This window comes from Xiphias gladius, chromosome 17 (genome assembly GCF_016859285.1).
Source record: "Xiphias gladius isolate SHS-SW01 ecotype Sanya breed wild chromosome 17, ASM1685928v1, whole genome shotgun sequence".
NCBI classification, from domain to species: Eukaryota; Metazoa; Chordata; class Actinopteri; order Istiophoriformes; family Xiphiidae; genus Xiphias; species Xiphias gladius.
The window spans coordinates 2,389,307-2,411,956 of NC_053416.1; positions in this window are offsets into that span (position 1 = coordinate 2,389,307).

Sequence of the window (22,650 nt, forward strand, 5' to 3'; positions counted from 1 at the left end):
TTGCTGAGCCTCTGAGACACCAGTGTCAAGGTCTCTCTACTCCACCTAATTCTGCCTCTTCAAGGGTCTTATTTAATTACTAAATTCCTTAAGTGCCTCTTGTGTGTGGCCAGTTCCGTTAGTGTTTTCTTGCCCATCCTGGAAGTATATTTTCTTGGCGTGCGTTTTTTTGACGATGGAAAGGAAACATCAAGTCTTCTGAAGTCTGTGACCTCGGCCTGTCAGAGTCTTCTCAACGACAGTTGTGGTTTCGGGGAATTTGATTGGTGAAATCCATGGGAGGAGAGTAGGCACTGGCAGGCGAACGGTACAGCAGGTCCGGTGGAGTATTGACACTGACTCAGACAATGTTGATTGACTGTGTTCTTTCATCCACACTCATTGTTAATGAGATAGGCCTCACTGTAATTTGTTAACACGTCTTAAACTGACAATTAGTGGGAGCCATGTTAATACCGCCCCCGCCCCCCTCCGCCGTCTGTGGGGCTGCCTGCAGGACCGACTCCCTCTCCGTTACACGAGTGACTGTCAGCTTCTCCATTATCTTCCACTTGCTTGATTTATAACTCTGCTTTTCGTAATGCGACTCTCAGTGCTGAGACTTCGCTCCCTCTCTCTCTCTCTCAGCTCGGGATGTTCGGCCCCTCGAGTGCTCAACTGTGTCAAACTGAAAGCTCATTATTTCAGTTTTAGTTTTTCAAAATGAAATCCATGAATTAATCACTATTTAATTTGAATATTTAAAACGGAACTGTAATGCCAAAGTTTAGATTGTAATGGGATTATAAAAACACAGCTTGTAGAGCCAGGCTTTGCATTTCTAAAAAAACGCTTCTGCTGCATTTTCTCCCCACACGAGCAGGTGAGGTGGTCAGGCAGGTATATACCCTCGCCACCAGAGGAGTCTGGTGGGAAGATTTAAATCTGTGTTTTTAAGTTGTATTGGGGAAGAAGGACAGTGTCTTTCCGGCAGCCAACACTGCACAGACCGGTACCAGGTCCCAGCCTGGTCATTGAGGATCACTGATCTACAGATGCAACGTGACCGTCCAACATGAGAGCCTGCCCGCATCTGTCACAGCTCGGTACACAGGTAGGACCGAAATGCGTGACTCCGAATCACAGGGGAAGGAGTCAAACAGCTCACCTATGCTTGAGAAACAACAGGCAAAACAACCAGAGCGGGGATGGCGCGGGGCGAAGTCCGCAGGGAGGCAGGAGGTGGTGACAGGACAGTGGGAGAACAAGCGCTGGGCAAAGCGTCAGGTACGGAGAGGTAATCAGGTAGAAGAAAAAGGCTGGGAAACTACAGCAGGTACGGCACAGAAGACAGTCTCATAGGGAGTGGGTGAAAGTGGGCTGGGATAGTGCTGCGTTCCACACGACCTGGAAAAGTATGATGGGACGGCTCCGGAAGTCGGAGCTTGGACTGGGAAACTCACCGAGAAACGGGTGTCACACAGTACGAGAGGGTCCACTGAAAACTAGTTTTGAGTGGTGTTAAATGAATAAAACTCTCCAAAGACTATTTACTTACCCTATATTGGTAAATGACATTTACACTGACACTATTTTGTGTAATATTCACACTAAATTGATGTCAGGTATCATGTGCGACAGCCTCCTTCCTCATCCGTCATTCATCCTCCTCCGTTTTGTCCATATATCCTAATAATCTCGGCTGATGTTGCTGCCTGCCATAAGAAGACAAATTTGTGGCGCTCGCCATGTTGACTGCTCAAATTTGGTGTCGCGTGAGCTGATGAGGGAATGTTGAACAGGTGAGCCGGAAATCAGGGGACTGGGAACCATGGGGAAGACTGGGGTTACTGCGGGGCGGGTGGGGGGCCGCAGGATCTGAAATGACAGGAGAGTTCCTGACAATGGAAAAAAGCATGAAGTGCAGAGAGACCAGGACCCAGGACAGCGTCATCAGGTCAGTCAGATATACAGGTTTCACTGGAGAGGCTGCTGGTTGCTTAGTGACACTGCAACGATTTACAGTCCAACAATTTGCAGTCTGGTGCCTCAACTTAAATGTCAGGTGCTTCATTGTTTAAGGTTCAACTACTATTTCATCCTTCTTACATCTCATACACAACCCAGTTCAATTGACTGGAAACTGACAATGTGCTCCATTTGTTTTTCCGCAGTTCCTGCTGTTGCAGTACAGTTAGCGAAACACTGATCTTTCCTTAACCCTTAAAACCAAAGTGCCTTCGTTGCCTTGTCTAAGGCTCTGCACGTCCACCCGGACCCCGTCCCGACCAGGTCCGTGCAGTACATGAACATAGCACACTAATCCTGGCAGCCCAGACCAGCCAGACCACCAAACCGCAATTAGGATACTAATCATTAGCGAGTCTTGACTTTCGATAGTGGAATTAAGAAAAGTTCGAAAATGTGGGAGAAAATTTTAAACAATTTTAAGAAGTGTAATGATAAAATAACCGACAACCCCTCCCAAAAAAAACAAAACAAAACAAAGAAAAAACAAAAGAAATAAATAAAACAGAAGCAGCAACGGCAGCCAATCGGGATGATAAAACTTCTAGTGAGTTGGACAGAAGAACATAAATATGGAGGGAAAAGCCATAAAGCAACTGGAAGATACAGTAAAAAGTGACAAGAGAAATAAAGATGTTTTTTCAGTGGCTGTTTGTGCTCATTTTCCCTCAGCGCTCAACACGAGTGCTGATTAGATTTATTGTTGTTACGAGCTGATGACAGCCGAGTGGGACGGGACAAGCTGTAAAGGATTATTACGCTGTAATGAAATCACATCACAGGTTCTGGTGACTTATCCACCCACCTCTGACTGAGGAAAACCACAGAGCATCAAAGGAGCCTGAAGCGAAAACATTTGCTAAACATTTGCTAAACATCTTTTCAAAAGCACTTGGAGGCCACTACGGGTCCCTACATCCTGTTAATTCTGGTCTTCTCCGGAGAATTCGAAAGGTTGTGCAGAAAAAGCAACGTTTGATTCACCGGATGATGCATTAGCTCACATATTTCTAAAAGGAAAAAACTGGGAGCCGGCAGATATGACAACGTTGCAGTGGATCAGCATGTAAGGATCCCAATCCCAACTGACAGACAGGCCAGACGGGGAAAAGGCAAAGTAGACCGGGTCCGAACGGCAGACCCCAAGGCCCCGAAGGCAAAACAGAAAGTGGAATGTTTTTAGAAAGGGTCTGTTGTTGTACTTCATACTGTAATCAAGTCATAAATCAAAACGTCACACACACACACACACACACACACACACACACACACACACTCACACACACCAAGGGGCCGCAAGGTCACTCTCAGGTGACTGATTACACCGAGATATTACAGGGCCTTTTAATCGAAAGCTCCAGAGTGGATACAGTAACCGCAAAAGCCCATTTATTGGACTCTCCAGAGCACAGGATGGTCTCACAGCCTTCCCAAGGTACATTAAAATCACTACTGGGGAAGAGGGTAGCGCTTGGCTTTAAATCCCCCCTAATTAAAACGCTTATGAGCTGTAGGAAAACATGTAATAAATTCACAGCAGGTTAAAACAGCTTTTACTTTGTTCCGTATTCGTCACACATTCGTATTATTACGCCGGTGTTTCACTGTATTGCGATTTTCTGTAAATACTCCACCTCGTTGCGGGAGTTATCGTCGTCAGGCAACACATATAGTACGTATCCACTCACATTATAGTCTGTTGATTTGGATTTACTGCTTATGAAGGCTCTGCCGGGGACTGCCGCTATAGGGAGAAGGGCCACTGAGATCCGCCCCCTCCGTCTCCCCTCCCACGGATCCAGAGTCGGGACATAAAACATATGTTTCACTTCTCTGTGAATCATCTCACGGCAGCGGCGGTCTATAAGCTGGTGTAGGCCGGTTTGTCAGTGGCGATGATTAATAATTACACGCATGGGCGGCTTTCCCCTGGTTTCCCTGGTCATCACCGAACACATGAAACAGCTTCATCTCCTCACTGTGGGACTGCGTGTGCAGAAGTAACACCTGTACGTTATTCCCACTGTTCTCTACGTGCTCCCGTGTGGGCGCGTGGAGTGTTTTTTGTTTGTGCACGTGTGTGTTTGTGAGAGAGGAAGACTCGTCGAGCGAGTGTTTTAATTACGGCTGCTAATTGAGCTGTTAAGCCGGCCTCCGTCCTGATTACACACCCTTTAACTGCTCTCTGGGCAGCTCAGCGGTCGACCGCAGTAGCTCTCGCCCCTGCGCGCACGTGTGTGTGCATGCGTGGGCCACGATGCGCTTTAAGACCCGCGATGCGTATTTCGATTCCATATTTTTACTCTGGCAGCTCCACGGCTACCTTTGATTTCTGTGACGCCATCTGGTCCGGTTTACCAGACAAAAAAATGCTTCCACCAACGTCTAAAGCCTTTTAATCACTACAGGGTGGAAGTAATCATGTTTCCCAATAGAATTTGTATTTATTCCGTGGCCCAAATATGCACCACTGCATATGAAACATAGCGTGGTGGAATCGTCACACAACTTGGACAAACTGTACGTTGTCTGAAAGCGAAAGGCCCCATGATTGGATTGCTGTAAACCATCCCAATGTAACAGCAACCCCACTTGCTTCTTCCGTATCGACTCTGTGCCATTTCCTCGCTCTTTGGGGGCAGATACTTGTTGAGTCTCCGTAGACTTTAGACAGCTGTTCATCGCAAGAGTCCAACGAGCAGGATGCCCCTGAGCTTTCAGTCCCACACACATGAGAAAAGGGTCATTCGTGGTTGTTCACACTGCACGGGTATAGCTCCCATAGTCACAACCGCCATCCTCGTGCTGAGAAGTTGAAACCGCGAGAACAAGCGAACAAACAAACCAACAAACAACAGAACAGGCCTTCGTGCTGGCATCTGCAACTCTTACGTATAATCATCTCCCCTAATGCACATCTGGACGGTCACTGGGTTTGGTAAGGATGCCTGACTTTAGCCAATCGCAGCACGCGGTCAGTGGTGTAGGACGAGGCGGGCTTTCATACTGTGATGGAAATCCTGGGAGCTGACGGCAGGCGTTTTCGGGAGACCTCAGATGTCTCAAGCAGCAGCTGTGTTCTGAAGGACGCCAGTTCTGAAGGAAGCCTTTCCTGGTGGCCACATTTCACCCTGGAGCTAGGTCACGCTTCCTGCGTGTCCAAATACATGCGTTATTCTCCATGGGACCACGACACATCCAGACACGAGTGAAGATTCGATCGGGGACCTAATCCCAAACAAGGAATCACGTTTTACCTGATCACTAACTAATCACTGCTACCTACCTTAATATATACTCTGCTACATGCGTAGGGTCCGTCCCCCGACCTTGGTCGCTAAAGCGGCGGGTTCTTCTTGTGGTGTTTTCAAACGCAAGGTCCCCGTCATTCGTTACGTACATATTCACTCCCTGTTTTCTGCTCTCACCAAATGAAAGAACCGCTGCAGATGCTCTGCTGGTGGACACAGAGCAACAAAAAAAAGTCTGTAGTCTGGCGCGGCGAGGAGCATTGGTCCCTGGGAGAAAACAATGTTATGTGTCCATGTGTAATTATCGCGAACGGCAGGGAAGGTGTAAGAGGAGAATAAATGCAGCGGGTGGAAAGTCTACAGAGGCTGGAGCAGGATCACCACGAGAGATGGAATAAAATGGTGTCTGCCGGTGTACGTGGGAGACTAAAGTCAGCAATGGGCTCGCAGCGTAATCGTGAATTTCTTTCACTGCGTATCCTCACGGGACAAACGACTCAGCGCATCCATCGTCCTGTAACTGGCGGTTTTTCTCCGATGGAGGATCACACCTGTGAATCCGGATGACGTGTTGTCGGTGGGAGCCTGACGGGGAACCGCGTCAGAATGTGAAACAGAGTCTTCCTCCGAAGAAAAGCAGCCCGGACTCCGGGAAAGATCATCGTTGTTTACGCAGTTTGAAATTCAAAATCACACACTCAGATTTAACGAATCCAGCTTTCAGCCATCAATTCCCTCCCCCACTCACTCATGCACTTGCTCGTCCGCCAGTCTCCCCCCACCCTCACCCCCCCATCTCTCATTCACTACCTCACTTATTCCACCCCCGCCCTTCTCCCTCCCTTGTTCCCATCCCACCCTCTCTCCGCCTCCCCTCGCTCTTGCATGTTCCCTCCCTCGCTCGCCCAAACCCTCCCTCCAGTCCTCCCTGCCGTACTCGTTTATTTGACCTCCCCATCTTTCCGCCCCCCCCCCCCGACTCACGCTCTTCCTCAGCCGCTAACTGCCTCCCCCATCCCGTCATTCCATCCCTCCTTCACTCATCATTCCCTCCAGCCCTCACTCACTTATCCAACGTTCACTCCACGTCTCCCTGACTCACTTGTTCCCTCCTTCCCTCACCCATTCACTCATTCCATTCCTCCTCCTTCCCTCACCCTGTCACTCACGCATGTTCCACCCCCCCCAACAACCCATACGCCCGCTCTTTTACTCACTCATTCCCTCCGTTCCTCTGGCTCTCTCTCACTCAGTCATTAGTAACTACATCCCTTCACCTCTGTGGTTCATCATTCGTCCGTCCGTCCGTCCACCGTCTGTCCGATTTCAGCCACAGATTGTCTCTTTCCTCCCCCCTCAGTCTGTCTGTCCACTCTGTTCCAGAGGCTTCTTCCCTCTAACACAAACATGGCCGTCTGACTCCGAGCTCCTCCTCGGCGTCGCGACGGGGGGCTGATAAACGCTCATACAGCCTTTCCTCGTCTGTCGGTCCAAGTGCTCGACGTGGGCAGAACAACTTTTCTAAATTCAAAATAATCTCTGGCTAATATTCTGCGTCAGTCGTCAGGATGTCAGGAGCCGAAACAGGGAAACATTGTGGCGTGAAGGGTGTTTTATTTTCTTTTCTGTTATTTTTTTTTCTCCCCAGAGCGCCCTAATGTGTGTGTGAACTCAATTAATGCCGGGTGGACAGTTCAGCTGTCATTTTGAGGTGCTGAAAACACACTTGCGTGTCGTCACACAAACACACTCAGACTGATGAGGACATGCAACAGAGACATGAGCGCTCACACACACACACACACACACATGTTCACTCACATGCACGCACACGCACACACACAGTCTGGAACAAAGCAGTAAGGCTCAAAGACTCCACCAAGTGTGAAAAGCAAAAATAGTCCGTTTATTTACAACTGAAATAGGAATTCAGATTAGAACATGATTCAACAAGCAACATGGGGAAACTAGTCAAGACTCTGCACCCGTTCACCTAAAGGCCCCTGCACACCCTCGCAGGTGTTTTCAGTTACTGTGGTTGATTAGACCTCCGCTCGGGTTGAAGATGGACAGAGCTTTCCTGGGGATTACACACCCCCCGGGCACTTTATTAGGAACACCTGTACAGCTGTTTATTCATACAGTTATCCAGTCAGCCAATCAGGTGGCAGCAGCGCGGTGCACAAGTTCATGAGGATACGGGTCAGGAGCTTCGGTCAATGCTGACATCAAACATCGGTGCGGGGAGAAAAATGATTAGTGGCGGCAGTCGGGGCTGGTTTGAGTGTTTCTCAAACTGCTGATCACCTGGGATTCCCACGAACACAACAGTCTCTAGAGTGTCTGCTCAGAGCGGCGCCGACGACCAAAAGCATCCAGTGGAAACGCCTCGCTGAGGGGACAGGTCAGAGGAGAACGGCTGAGACTGCAGTGGACACAGGCTGCACCAAAACTGGAGAGTCGAAGACTGGAAAACGTAGCCTGGTCTGATGAATCAGAAGGTCGGGTCAGAGTCTGGAACCCATGGACCCAACCTGCCCGTGCGGCAACACTGCAGGCAGGTGGTGGTGGGTGAGTTCACTGGACTTCAGTGGCCTCCCCGGTCACCAGACCTGGATCCAGTAGAACAGCTTTGGGACGTGGTAGAACAGGAGACTGGCAGCGTGAATGTGCAGCTGACAAATCTGCACATTCACGAAATGATGCGATGCAGTCACGTCGACACGGAGCAGAATCTCGGAGGGAAGTTTCCAACATGTTGTGGAATCCAGGCCACGAAGAACTGAGGCTGTTTTCAGAGCAAAGGGAGGAACTGCTCAGTATTAGGGTGGTGTTCCTGATAAAGTGCTCGGTTAGTGTGTGTGGTCACTGTTATCCATGTACTACACAGCAGACATTTTGACTTGTCATTACAGGAAAAGCACAGGTCATTAAGGATCGGTTCCATCAGGTGTCCTGTGGCTTTTTACGTTATCAGTTACATCTGTGCTTTTCATGCTGTGACAAACCAAAATGTCCGTTGTGAGAAAGGTCTGTAAGAATGATGAAGGTGTAGCTTGTCCCATCCTTGCAGGTGCAACAAAGATAACGGGGGAGTGAGTGAGCTGTCGTTCAAAGACCGTTAACATCCTGGGAGCACGGTGGACATACAGTGACTTTAACATGATAGTCGTCTGATTGGTGTGTGTTTGTAGATCTAATAAAGACATTCAAATGAGAACCTGAACAAAATACAAGTGCCCAGGCTGCAGGCTGGCCTACACGGCGACTTCGCTTTACTCTGTCGGCTTACTCTCAGTCTGCCCTGCGGAAGTGTCCTTGAGCAGGAGAGCGACTTCCCTGCCACCTCCGGACGACTCTGCCGCCCCGGCGGAGGGAGCGGAGGGGAAACAAAATCATCTCGCAGGAGTCGATTAAATATTTCATCACTTCAGTTCCCGCAATCACATGTGAACCGCACGCTATCCTCAGTCTGTAACATTGAACACCGTGAATAAACGCAGCTGAAAACCTGCAAAATTTGATTAACTTCCCATTTGTGTTGGCGGAGCACGATGCTCTGAGTTTGTTGGTGAGTTTTGACTTGAATCACAAATTCATTTAATAAATAAAAGCGAATCCGATGTCTTTTCTTCTACAGCATGAAAGGACGACAAGAGCTTTAACAAGGACGAAAAACATTTAGATGTTGCTCTGCACAGAAAATTGAAGAACTGGGACTTTGAACCAAACTACAGTACAGCACATTTTATTTCAATAAGCAAAGATGAGGATGTCACAGTAATAACTGTGAACGCTCTTCTTGAAAGAAAGAAAAGTGCCAATCAGATGAGAAAGGGGTTCTTTTCAGTGTAATCTAACAAAAAGAGGGGAGAGAAAAACCTTCTCTTTTCAATGAAAAGTGCACTAAGCTGACTTTATGTCTCCTGTTCTCTGAGCTCCGTTCACAGTGGTTCTACGCTGCGTGGCTGAATCACTTACGCTTTATTTTGAAAGAATCTGGTGGCTACAGGTATTGTAGGCCCTCACCGTCTGGAAAAAAAAAAAATCCTACTCCGCGAAAGGTTGCATTTAAAAAAAAAATCGAAAGAGAATCGTTGGTGGTGTTTGGTTTGCATTTTTGGGTAGTTATGTGTATTTTCAGTGGGACGAGACATTTTGGCGCGACAAGAAGAAAACATCTAAATATCAAGATATGAGAAGCATTGAACAATGTTACAGCGCAGGAACACTTGACAGAAGACACTCCACTGTAAAGTGCGTTTCTAAATCTTCGCTTAGAGCCAAGCTGGCAACGTAAAGGAGTCTGCATCAAGTGAATAAAAGTGAAGAGATCCATTTATATGGTTCCTGAGCCGAGCGTTCACAGATAGTTTGAAAGCTTTGTTTCGACCTCCTAGAAAACGGGCGATGAATGTTTCACTTTCCTCCATATTGCTTGACAATATAATAGCACAGTAAATGGGTGTTTTTTAAAGCACATTAAATGATGGAAGGTTGTTTCCCACCCACAAGTCAGAACTGACTTTAGCACAGCGGTGATGAATGTAATCTACAAGCTTTACTTTGCCTCTCTTTGTCTGAAACATCCACGTTTGTCACTCATCGGGAACTTTTTACAGTCTTGCATCATCGGAAAACTGAAGCAAAGCGTAAGTAGCGTGACATCCTCGTGGCGCTTTGAAAAGTCAGGGTGCTGATGCGCGACCAATGAGGCACAAACTGGCACGTCTGTCTCCAACCGGCCGTTTGTTCCTGGAACAACCGAATGACAACAGGTCTCCCACAGGCCAGCTTTGATTGCAACAAGCTCCAGAAATTACCAAAGCAAGAGGGGAAATAATTCAGCCAACTGCTGGTAAGCGAGCTACTCCTCAGAGATTTCTTAAGAAGCTACGTGAGTCATGAAAACAATCAAGCATCGTGGTGTGTTCAACAAGAGGCCCCGGCAAATTACTCCCAGCCACAGAGTCACAGAGGCATCGGGCGTCCTAACGGGAAGCCGTGTTTAACACGCACAACTCTCGTTTTCACCAGCAAAAAAAAGCAACTTTTCACAACATTTGAAGATAAACCTCCTACAGGATACAGCAGACTGTGACAGATTTTGGGTTTCGTCCCTGATGTGCGACGGGCGCTCATTGTGCACTACACACCACACGCCGGCTCCAATGGGAAACGAATACAACACGTCGCAAACAGCAGGAAAGTACAGCGCTGTCTAATAGAAAATTTAAGCAAGTAATGGCTAGTTTAATCATTAGCTCTGCTACACTGAGGTCAAGATGATGAATGGAAGTGCGTCAGACTTCGACACTGAAGCCTGGGCTCTACAGGAATAGTTCGCAAATTTGGGAACTACGCTTATTTGCTTTCTTGCCGAGACTTCGATGATAATCGAATGATAATGATAATCCTCTTAGCACAAAGACTGGAGACAAGTGGAAGCAGAATCTGCTTTTCCAACACCTCTAAAGCTCACTAATTAATACCATGTTGGCTGTGGCTCCACATTTAGCACACAGACATGAGAGCGGTGCCTCCACAAGAGAGCCAAGGAAACGGCTGACATTTTGGGAAATTTGTTTCTACTTCCCAAAATGTCAAGCTTTTCCTTTAATTGAGCCTCGCCTCCTACCAGGAGCGGGTGTGGGTACACTTTGAACAGCAGAGACGATTTCTTCCAGAATGGCCCATTTTGTCGTTCAGGTATGAAGATTTCTGTTTGAAAAGTCTCGCAGTTCGTTGCCTCGTCGCTCCGATCGTCTGACGAAATAGCACATGAGCTGCGCTGCTGTTTAGCAGCCATCTTGAAACAGCAGTAGTATATGAAGTTAAGTTTGTTTAACTACAACTGCAATTAGCCAGTTTTGGTTTTAGCCTCTTTTCTTTTTTCCTCCGTCCTTCCTTTCCTCGTTCCTCCCTCCCTTCCTTCGTCTCTTTCCTTGAGTACATCTCAATTCCCTTACTTGCATCCACGTTTCTCACTTGCCTCCTTTCCTTGTGTAATTGGATAGTGAATCTGAAAAACAAAACAAAATCTAAATCTTTATCCCTTTCCCTCATTTTTCCTCCGCCTTGCTCTCCCCTTCTTTCTCCCTTTCTTCCCCAATTCTATTATGATTTTTATGTTTTCTTTCTTTCTCTCACTCCCATTGTATTTATTTTTCCTCCCTTCCTTTTTCTCTCTCTTTTCTTCCTTTCCACCCTTTCTCTCCACCGCTCATGTGGGTTTGGTTTAAATGCAGAAGGCGTGTTGATTTCTGATTAAATCAAAAACAAATCATTTCAATGTGTACAGGCTGGAATTACATGCATGCTCTTAAAATAACAAACAAGTTTATCGTATTAATATGACGGCTTGACATCTTTCTACATGCTGTCATGATCATAATTACAAAGAGGTCCCATGCCGGATTCTTTATTTTCAGTCCTCTCCCCTCAGAGTCTTTTTCTCTCTCTGTTCTACACACACATATATACAGATGTATATATATCCTTATGTACTACCCATCTTCTGTTGCACTTTTGTAGTTTTCAGTAAAGGACCTTCTCTGACTTTCTTTGCTTTACACTTTCAGTGCAGAACTCACAAAAATGCTCATTTCCATGGATCCTGTCACCCCTACTGTTTTTCTTGATTTCTTGATTCGATTTGATGTTCTAAGTTTTGGCACTACAGTTCCCATCATGCTTTGGGTGTTGGGTGTACTGTTGCTTAGTAGTCAGTCATTTCAACCCTGTCTCTTAGAAATGACATTTATGTAACAACTAAACTACAACAGCAAATGTTTTGAGGGAAACGGGGTTCACATCCACAGTCCCCTCCTTGGTTTAGGCAACAAAAGCACTTCGGTTAAGGTTCAGGGAAGATTGTGGTTTTGGTCAGATGTAGATAAACACTCTGAGTCTGTAGCCGCTGTGAACCTTGTCCGTATCAAACCAGACCGGGATCTTTCCCGAACCTGAACCAGGTGCTGTGAGAGTCTAAACAGAACCATAAAACAGTTCATTTACGCTGGAGTCGCTACAGGTGGATGTTGCGCTGCAAGATCGGATATTTTGGCAGAAAAACAAACGAGTTGTCTGTGAACATTTTACTGATACATTTGGAATCTGTGGGCAAATCAATTAACAACATTTCCTCATTGGGTTAATAGAAAACGTAATCCAGTCGCTATTATGTTTATGTTTTTGCTGGTTGAAATGAGCTGTAGCAGGGTTGTTTTAACAACATAAGCAGGGAAACCTTGTCAAAGAACGTATCTATCAAGTCTCAAAATCTTTATATTCAACCTCTTGCTCTACAATATCTTCTTGTAGCAACTACAACATTATTATGACGTGTTTATGTAACTTTTTTTTTTTTTTTAACTTACCAGTTTACAAATTTAACCAATTATCTGAACACTAATTACAAACCTGTGTACTGAACTCAAATGTTATTACCTTTGGGCAGAGCCACGCTAGCTGTTTCCCTCTGTTTCCAGTCTTTATGCTAAGCTAAGCTAACCGTCTGCTGCCGGAGTGGTACCGATCCTCTCATCTAACTCTTAGCGAATACGTGTACCTTCCGAAAATGTGGCAGATCCTTGACTCCACTGCTGAGGTGTTAGCTTGGGCTGTAACGAGTGATCCTATTCCATTCTGTTCTGAATACCACTTGACCAGTGGGCCGCACTCTCATTTATTTGGTTTATTTATTTAATTGGGGCTCAAAGTCTCAATAAATTGACCACATGTTGCATAACCACCCATAATCCTTAATAAGGTTTTGATTCAACCATCATGCACACACCATGAATTGGCTGAATTTCGGTGTGTTTACTGTCAGTTTTCATGGAGAAATTTGCTGCAAAGAGACGCGTTTAACGAGTTGCATTTTATGAGGGGATGAGGAATCAGATTTCATTGTGTTTACTGGAGACATTTTAATGCCATACATAAATGTATACGCTCTAAATCATATCTGTGCACGGGGTTGATAAGAGACGCATGTTAATGTCAGCCGATATTAAAAGGCTCCTTTGTTTCTCCCTGCTTACATCCCAGCAAAGCAGGAAGCCTCGGTGGATACCATCAGTCTAACGGCTCCCAGCAGCCTCTCATTCTCACTCTCACCGCCTCATTTTTCCTTCCATTTATATATTCTTTTTTTTTTTTTTTTTTTTTTACAGCCCAACAGAGCAGCAAAGCTTGCTCAATATCAGGCTATAATTAAAAAGTTTACAGTCCTTTACAGTTTACAGGATTTTTCCTTCTGAAGACTGGCCATGGTCAAACTCCGTCAAATTCGAAAGAATAATTAGTTTTATGGCGACACAGTATATTTAAAAATCTCGACAGTTTAAATATTTGTATTTGATTATATTTATAGTGGCATGCTCGCCATTGTAAGTTTGTCAAAGAGCACCCTGACACTCCACAGTGCTACCGTGAAAACGTTTTGTAGACTGATGGAACTGACATTGAATTGAATGAACACGCAGCACTATGAATGGCATACAGAGGGCACTGCATAACAACATGAAATCATCATCCCACTGGTGAAGTACGGTGGAGGGAACATCACGATTTTGGGCTGATCTGCTGCCTCTTGGCCTGGACAGCCAGACAATGACCATAAACATCGAAGATAATGTGATACAGAATAACTTTAAACGAAGAAAATCCACCTTCTGGAGTGGCCCAGTCAGACCTTAAACCAATAGAGATGCTGTGGAATGAGCTCAGAGAGCCGTCAACACCAGACGTCCTAAGAATATGGCTGAGCTGAAGCCGTTCAGTAGGAAGAACGGTCCAACATCCGTCACGAATGTTGTGCAGGTCTGATCCACAGCCTCTGGAAGAGCTGGTTTGAGGCTACTGCTGCAAAGAGTAGGTTCGACCAGTTATTAAATCCAAGAATATCACCAGCATGAATGTTAAATGGGTGTGATTAATAAAGTACGAGATGCAGATCAGATGACATTTTATGACCAATTAATGCAGAAAACCAAAGCCCATTCCAAAGAGTTCACTTACTTTTGCTTGCCAATGTACATCGTTCACACGAGAGCACCAAATGTGGATTAACCCCCTCCTGAAATCGGTCCCCAACGAACGCACATTTTTGTCATTTTTGAGCGATGCTTGCTAATAAAAACTACATTGACCAGCTGTTTAGGAAATTGCGGGCCACTTTGAAAAAAAATAAAAAAGCATTTGTGATTAAAGGAACCAGACAGAGTAGGAAAGTCAGAAAGTCTTGAGAGACGGACTAACACGTTGCTGGTTTGGGTCTTTTTTTTTTGGATTTGTTAAAATAAAACTATATAGAACACCACCGGCCTTATCCTTTAACTCATTTGTTGTTTTAGGCATTAGCACATCAATTAAGAAAAAAAACACCAACCCAGATTTCATATTTATACGGTGATGGAGGCTAGTTTGGTGCCCAAGACGACCAAAAAAAACAAAAACAATTCCCAGCAATCACATTTCTGTCATTATTGTCTTAGTCCCATGTGAACTTCCATTAAGATTATAGACCCAAAACACCAACCCCACTGCTAATTAGCCCTGTATCGTTCTATTGATCCTTTCGCCCAAAATACCACGGTCTGGTTGTTTAAAGGGGACAAAACGACCATTATTCATAGTTTTAACAGCTGCAGTGTAATTACAAAACCGCAGCTTTCTCTCCTGTAATGAGATGGATATCGAAGTTTTTTCAGGAAGGAACTCCTGCACACCAGCGTTCAATCACCAAACACCTTCATCTAATTAGTCCACAGCTTGAGCCGCACACCTCCTGCTGTTTAGAGCCTCGCTTCACTAAAAGGCTCGTCGTCGTGTCAACAAGGTTTACAAAGCCTGAATGTGGTCAGGTAAAGTCTGCGACTAAAACATTACCAAAGTTTGATTCTAGACAGGTGTAACACAGCAGTGGCTCAGGATCGGTTGGTTTTAGCGAAGCTGGGTGTGAGAGGAGGCCGTTGTATTCCGCCACGAGACCACGAGATAAATCCGAGGGGGTCACAAGATGATTAACGTCATTAGAAAGAAGAAAAAAACATTAGAGTGACAACAAAACAAGAATATTCTTTTTGACTCAAATCAGGTCTTTGCTTTTTTGTTAAGTGCTGGATAGTTTTTCATCTTCGTGCCTCTAAAAATTATTCAAATTGAAAACACCCTGCGAAGGGAAAATCAGTGCCCTGTGCAACCTGTGACTAAGACCCCATTTACCCCTGGAACGAACAGTGATCTGTAAATCTTATCTTGATCAGGAAAAACACATGTTAATGCATCTTTGCACACAGAATGCTTTTCATTGTGTGCAGAGGTGATTTCAAGAAATCCTAAAGTTCACGACTAAAGATCACAATGTTACCTTGATAATCTGGGATTTTAATGTCTAGTGTTAAAAGACATTTGGCACTTTGGCAAATTTCAACCTTTCCAGGGCCGTGATGTACCACTGTCCTATCAAGTTATAGCTAACGTGAGCAAACAAAAAGCTATAGCAGAGTCGTGTTGGTTTCCACCTGATGAATCTCAGTCCAATATTCACTCTCCCTTTAGCTCTGATTTGGCCTCCTGAGGAAAAAAAACTTCCACTTCCCCCACCAGCTGGTCTCTGACTGTCTATCTGCTGTCGGTGCTGGGCGGGCAGAGGGCATTGGGTTCTGTCCGAGCTTGCCTGCGGGAACACAGCTGCCCGCCTGCTGCTGCTGCTGGAAACGAGGCTGAGGACCTAAAAGAGGCTAAAAAGCTCCTTGAAGCTGCAGAGTCGGTGGGAAGTGTCTGGTTCTCCTTCAGCGTTTCATTATTCCTGGCAAAGCGCCCCACAGGAAACTGCTCCAGGATCACTAGACCTTGACCTTTTCGGAAATAATGAGTGCATGCAAATATTAGCGTGAGAAATTTAGAGATTCAGGACAGAGATGCCCTTCACAGTTCATAAAGTGGCGGTGAATGAAACATTAGTTGCATTTAATCGACATCCGCCTTCTTCACATTGCTTAGTTTTTATTTAGTCATGCGTGAATGTGACCATTGTTCCCGTGTGTGAATACAGCTACTGTGATAGCACTGCGGAGCAGGTGATTCATGCGGTTGTCGTTCAAGTCACTGTGTGGTTAAAAACAACGCAAGCTGCAGAGAAGGAGCAATGCTGCTCGGCTGCAGCGAGAGCAACAGTGTTAGAGGTCGATGACAGAATGTCTGATAAGGAACTGCTTAAATTACAACTCGCAAGGCTACGAGGCGCAGGTTAACCCGCTGGCTCCTGCAGGTCATGCCAACAGTCCAGACCGCAGTGTTCGCCGCCTTGCTCGCTTTTCGCCACGGCATGCGAGCAAATTTGTTCTGACTGCTCCATCAGGGTTGACGCATGCAGAGAGTGGAAATATTGGTGAAGGAGCCTGGTCTGTATACTCTCACACAGAAGAGGCCTAATTATCCAAAAGTGAAATCATCTGTACCACTGGTGTGTGGGGCCTGTAGCTCGTGTGCAGCCCTTTAATGACTCAATCTATCAAAGGAAACCAAAAACTATTTTCTTGCAGTTGGAGGAGAAAGAAATATTCCAAAACAAAGAAGACAGAAAAATAAATCAAAACTCTTGCCAAACGAAGAAAACTGGAAACACACTCAGAAGTGAAGGCGGCCAGTGGGAGAGAGACGAACATGGAGGAAGCCAGCCTTTGATACACAGGTGCAGCCAGTTGCCTTGACGATCCGTCCAGGCCAACACGGGATTGGCAACCGCCCCCCACACCTCGTCACTTGTGCGCGGATCCATTGAGCTTTCAGTCCAAATGCAATTTCCTGCCGCCTCCACTGTTATTAACCGTTTGGCTCAGAGTGACAGACATCTGAATCTGATTTGAGTTTTATTTCAAAAGTAAACTGTTAAGCTGCAAGTGACATTTATTTACCGAAAACATGATGTCATGCGTGATGATTTTCCACCTCCTCCTGCTCACAGTTTATGTAAGAACTTTCCGTTCCGCGCCTCCCGCCTGTCTATCGCCGCCGGCTATCGCATCCCAGGGAGGGATTCTCACGGACAACCAATGGAAGCTGACAACTCGGCCTGGCCTGCAGGACTCGGCTTTTTACCTGCCCAAACAGCAGCACGGTTCCCTCTTCATGTTTCCTCCGTCCAGCAGACTTGGTTTCTGGCGCTCGATGAGCGTCGCAGGATGATGGGGCTGCTGGATATGGTGGCTACAGACTTTCAGCCATGCTTAAGGATTCATTTACATTTTAATGCTGTGTTGAATCTATTATTATAGTTTATCAATCATCAAACTCATATTTTATGTTGAGCTAGTGATTGGGTTTTAGCCAAGATAACTGTACCATAAAAGTTAAATCACGCCTAATTACGCTGTCAGTGGGAGCTGGAGCGGTTTGATCGCTATCAGGGCCAGATGTTGTTTGGAAGCAACCGGCTCGGATAGATGCGTGTGAACAATGAGGTTGTCAATCAAATTGTGAATTTCGGAACTGACAGTGTTTCCCTCCCTGATCCCAACTGCTCCGTACATGAAGTCCGCTCTGAGATGACGTCACACCCCTAAAAAGCGCTTTCTAGCTTCTTCAAATCCTTTATGACAGTAAAACCTTCGGGTACAAAGATCAATAACCGACCTTGTTTACAGTTGGAGGTGCTTTTTCAACAGTATTACAGGTTTCTCTACAACCATAGAGCTGCATAGATGCCTTTTTTGGCCGCAGGGGATTTTGGTTTTTCGTTTCCATTCAGAAACGTTGGCATCCAGGCTGACTTGCTGCCCAGTGTCCAGCTCTCTTAATGGATGCACGATTCAAACCATAAAACCTAAATGAACTGCAATATAAAGTCAATGGGCGGAACTTTGTGGAAGCTGATTTCCCTGCCGTCCAGGGCCACAATATGACCTTTGCCCCCAGTGTTCATCTTCAGTGCAAAATCACATCTGGCTCTGCAGGATCTGATTAGTGCCAACTACTTGTCCGTCCGAGCACTGAGATGTCTGGCTTTTGAAACTGAAACTGCATGGCCCAGTGCCCCGTTTTAAAAAAAAAACAAAACACTTATACTTTTATGGCCAACTCTACCAGCCAGCTATCATCTGTGAATATCTGTAACTACATTTTTTTCTCTGGATACAGTAAATGTAAGATTATTAAATTCCACTGAATGTGTGTCCTGAGGGTTTTCAGTGAAAGACAGGAACTATAAAGCGGAAACACTGCGTCTGGTTGAAGTAATCTTTTTAAAATAAGTTTATTGATACAGTTTAATTTGCAACTCAGTTCATAAATACAAACTGTTTACAGAAAGTATAATAAATTTAAGAGTTCACTGACATAATTCATTGCATTATTACAATGCGTTCTATATCCATTTGTTTTGCATAGAATGTGTGAGGATCCCCTTTGCGTACATCGTGGTACAAACAGAAGAAAACTATAACATCCTGTCAGTCTTCACAAAAATGACAAATAAAACTCTCAATCTCACAAATCTCAGACTCACAGAAGTTGAGCTCAAGCAAACACTGAGTTTTTTTTTCCAGTTTCTACCGGAAGATCAACTGTAACCAGTGACGGTGCCAAGGATCCATAACTGGTGCCGTTATGTTTATTAAGCGACAGGGTGAACAGTACAAAAACACCTCCCATGAAACAGCTCACCGTATTTACAGGTGGTTGGTACATGCAGGAAATACGACAGAATGACATCTGAAGCGACAGATTCACTTGGTTGGGCGTCCGTGCTCTGAGCTCCACTGAAACGACACCGTTCGTTTTCAAAAATGTCACGACACGATTGTGTGGAGCCAAATAAAAAAAAAAAACATTGCCGCCTCTCCAACAACACTGCAAATATATTTGTTAGCATTTGTATTAGCTGCAGTGAAGTACAAGATACGCGTGAGTTACTTTTTTTTTAATCGTTAAAAAACTTTACAGCTCTGCATGCACGTTCTTGTGCGGGTAAACTTCGCCCACCTGGCAGGTAAAAACGCCGGCGCGCCTCTAAATACCACTGACCCACGACATACTAGTAAAAAATGAGCCAACACACACGGTTCAAGGAAACTGCTCAAACACAAATATATTTCTTTTAAAGGATTTACACTCACTGCAGATGAAAATACAAATACACGGCACTAAGGATCTTGTGAGGAATCTCAGTAACACACAGGAAAAGCTGAATAAATCGCTAAATAAAACCTAAACGACAACCAGGGCTGAACAACATTTCCAGCCTCTAAATGAAACGCATTATTTTAGTGACTCAATCAGACTTTCAGTGCAGAATCAGGCCTCAGGAGAGAGAAGTTGTGTGACATCTGACCTCAAAATTTGCCCCCGTTTCTCCTCTTAGCCAAAACCAACTAAGCTGTTGCTTGTGACATATCGAATGTAAAACAGTGGGAGAAGCCCCTCTCCTCTTGATCACAGTGGAAACGTGCAGCAGTAGAGCGGATTCAGGCAGAGCCACCACCGTGAAACAGCTGCTTTATGGCGGCGCCGGAGATGATTTCGATATGTAAACCAGCTTCAAACATCACAGGTGCTTTGGACGTTTAATCGCAGGCGGAATCCCTTGTTGTTCCTCTGTGTGGACAGAAGCCGGCCTCACGGATCCCACAATGAGCCACAGTCCAATGAATGTGTGTTTAACATTTTCCATGCTCTTATTTGAAGTGAAGCTGTTCTGCATTACATCAGCTTCATTCCTCCTCATGCAGCCCTTCAGGTAACGTTCTTTAAAAAAAGAGAAACCCTTTTACTTACTGTCCTCTCAACTGAGGCGTGAGACAGAGAGAAGCCCGGTAAGTGACTCACTCTCAGCTCTATATTCTTCTCATCCCAATAATCCAAGAGAAAAGTCATTTCTGAGAGAGAGGCTCTTTGTATGAAGAAGCAGAGGAAGAAGCTCTTTTCTTAATAGAACAGCTGTCAAGTGAAATGGCACAAAATCACGCGAAATCTCACTCGAAACGTCCTCAACAAGCCTTCGGCGTTGGTGAAATCACAAAGGTCGAGCTGTTGACTGAAGAACTAGTCCAAACCCTGGTAGCTGATGGTCGGGTTGGCACAAACTGATGTGTGAAGGACGGGAAAAGCGGCTGATCCGAATAACCCAACCTAACCCTAGCACTTTGGTATTTATTGTTACGATAAGGGAAGAGAGGGAAAGGGTGTTTGGAAATAGGTTTTACATTGACCTAGTTGCCAGGCTCATGCTGATTTAGATAACATCAGTTGTTTTAAAATGCCTGCAAATTTGACACATGACAAACACACGAGTGAGTCGCCAAGATGAAGATTTTTTGCAGTGTATCTGTGGCTCGAGGTTAGCCGCTGCTCAGTGAAGATGGGCTAACGAGCCAACTCGCTGAAGCCCATTTTCCAGGCCTCCAGCTGCTCAGAAACACAGATCAAACACTCTCTCTCTCTCTTTCTCTCTCTGCAGCCTGGCCCCGCCGTCACGAGCTGAAGGCAGCGAGGAGCGCGGCTTAATCTGGGGCGGAACCGGTTCACGCGGCCGATAACGCGGCAAACCGAAGGGGGAGGCGTGACCCAGACTGAACCTCGGAGTGCGGGTCGGGTGAAAACCATTAAATCAAAATACGCCGAAGGAAGTTTAAGTTTGTGCTGAATGAATGTGGCCAGTGCTGCTCCACGGCAGCTGAAACAGGCTGAAACGTTTGACTTTTAGTGACAGGAAGGTCACCGGAACAGCTGGACGCCGTCCCGGTGACCATAGTGGCTTCGACGGACGAGACGCAAGAGTAAGATTTCCACTTTCCACTAGAAGGCAAAAAGGCCTGGACCTTAGTAACTTTCCCAGAAAAAATAAAAACAGATAGTTTGGAGTATTTTCTCTGGAATGAAAAGCCTCATTAATGCCTGACCAAAAGCTCCAGGGCAGGTTTTTCAAACCAAAGTCTGTTTTCCTTTAGTGGTTTTTCTTCGCACGTCGGCTGCTTTTCTGCTCGGAGAGAAAAACGCCATCCAGACTCTTTGGAAACCAATTTCACACATTTGATTACTGATGTGTCATCAGAACCACGGTGTCATGAAGATGAGGAAGATGTCAGTGAAACGTGGAAACTGGGCGAAACAGGAAATGACACGAGATAAAACACAGCGGGCTGCTGTCTTATGACATTCTGCGCAGATTAAATCCAGTATCTGCGTTGAATGGTTCAGGATCTGTGTGGATCATCAGCGATATGATAGGGTGGCATTATGATAAGGCATAGGAGTAGCATAAAATACAACAGTACGCATGGCTTTCAACGCCTTCGTCCGGTCTTGCCTAACATAAGTTTTAATCTGTAAAACCGTTGCACTTACAAACTGATGATGACGATGGTAGAAAATACACCAAACGACCAAACTGACCCAGAAATATCACCCTTATACAGTATAGTGTGTTAATGTCACATTGTTGACAATTTCTGAAGTGTTTTTGGTGTTTTTCTTTCCTTTAAAGGATGATCGAATTTTCTGTGCACCCTGCATCCACTTTGCTCGAGATGTTCAAGCTGTGAGATTTTTCCCACAGTGGATTTCAGAATTGGACTTTTCATTTGTGTAGCTCTGCTGTTGTATCTGGGCTGGAGCCAGTGAGAATTTTTGGACCTGGGACAGAAAAAAAAGGGTAGAATTTCAATTATTTCGATTTTGTACAATTCTGTTTATTCAGTTAACTGTTCAATCATGCTGATTTTATTTCCCACCATGAGGATCTAGATGCATTTCAAAGCCTCCTCCACACGGTCAGGAATATAATTCTGGTGGAGAAAACACTGAATCCGTTTTTGAGGGTCTTATTTGAGTTTGTAGAGCTTAAAAATACTGGAATCGGCCTAAAAACATCTACACCAAGTGGTAGTTTTTATCGTAAATAAAAAATGAATACAAGATAAATACAGAAGGGACTGAGGACTCAACCCCGGCGTGTACCTGGGCGGTGTATCAACATGACATAAGACACCGTTACTAGCTAGTGTGGCCTTGTTGACGAGTCTGTGTTACCTCCGCTGTCCTCCCTCCAACCCCGGATGCTGTAACTTCCCACAGAAATGTTTGCAAAGCAGATAAAAAAGAATTTAGTCCAGCGATGCTCGGCCTGAGGGAGCAGATGACTTTCTGTTTCTTTTAGGATGAAATGTTTTTTTCTTTCTTTTTCTTTTTAATCCAAAACTTACTGCTTGGAATCAAAGTCCTATTTTTCTCGCACTGCCTGAAACCAGCTTCTGAACCTCTGGAAACTTTGAAAAAACTCTTGGGGGGAAAAAAAACAAAAAGCCTTTTTAAACTCACTGCTGTATGACATTGTGTTATTTGTATTACAGTGTGATACAGTCTTACGTAGGATCATACAGGAACAGGT